At 41.6% G+C, this 618-nt stretch overlaps 1 non-coding gene across 1 annotated transcript; it reads left to right on the top strand.

Annotated features, from left to right (window-relative positions):
- The first annotated feature begins 225 nt into the window (after positions 1–225).
- Positions 226–392, top strand: LOC122202933. Its single transcript, XR_006194983.1, has one exon. It is a non-coding gene; the product is annotated as a U1 spliceosomal RNA (small nuclear RNA).
- The last annotated feature ends 226 nt before the right edge of the window (positions 393–618 follow it).

The raw sequence follows: 618 nt of genomic DNA, 5'->3' as shown, positions 1-618 counted from the left end.
CCCAAGATTCTACCATGCGTCTGGCTCTCAACTAGGCACCAGAATGGAGATATGAACAAGAGAGACACAAAGATTGTATACATGATGCTAACAGTTTAATTAGAAAGAGACACATCAACAATCTTTAAAGAGCTGATTATATTTAGAATTGTTAGAAGTGCTATTTACCAAAAAAAGCACATGTGAGCACACACACACACACACACACACACACACACACAGGATATACTCACCTGACAGGGGAGATGCCATGATCACAAAGGTGGTTTTCCCAGGGCAAGTCTTATACACTGCACTCCCAATGTGCTGAGCCCTGTGATTTCCCCAAATGTGGGAAACGCGACTGTATAATTTGGAGGTGGGGTGGAGGTGGGACTGAGTTCCTGCTTTCTCATGTTTTGTTCTGGCCAGAGAAAGAGAGCTTCATTTTCTGCTTTGGTGTGGGTTTTCTTTTTAAGCCTAAGCCCTTTTTGGCTCATTTTTGAAGGAAACAAATTTGTTTCAGAAGATGAAAAACAAAAACAAAATCGAACACAAGATTTTATGAAAACACATCACATGGGATGCCTAAGTGGCTCAGTTGGTTCAGTGTCTGATTCTTGATTTTGGCTCAGGCCA

Source organism: Panthera leo, chromosome D2 (assembly GCF_018350215.1).
Source record: "Panthera leo isolate Ple1 chromosome D2, P.leo_Ple1_pat1.1, whole genome shotgun sequence".
Lineage (NCBI taxonomy): Eukaryota > Metazoa > Chordata > Mammalia > Carnivora > Felidae > Panthera > Panthera leo.
Note: the sequence above shows the minus strand (reverse complement) of the source record. Positions and strands in the feature narration are given on the sequence as shown.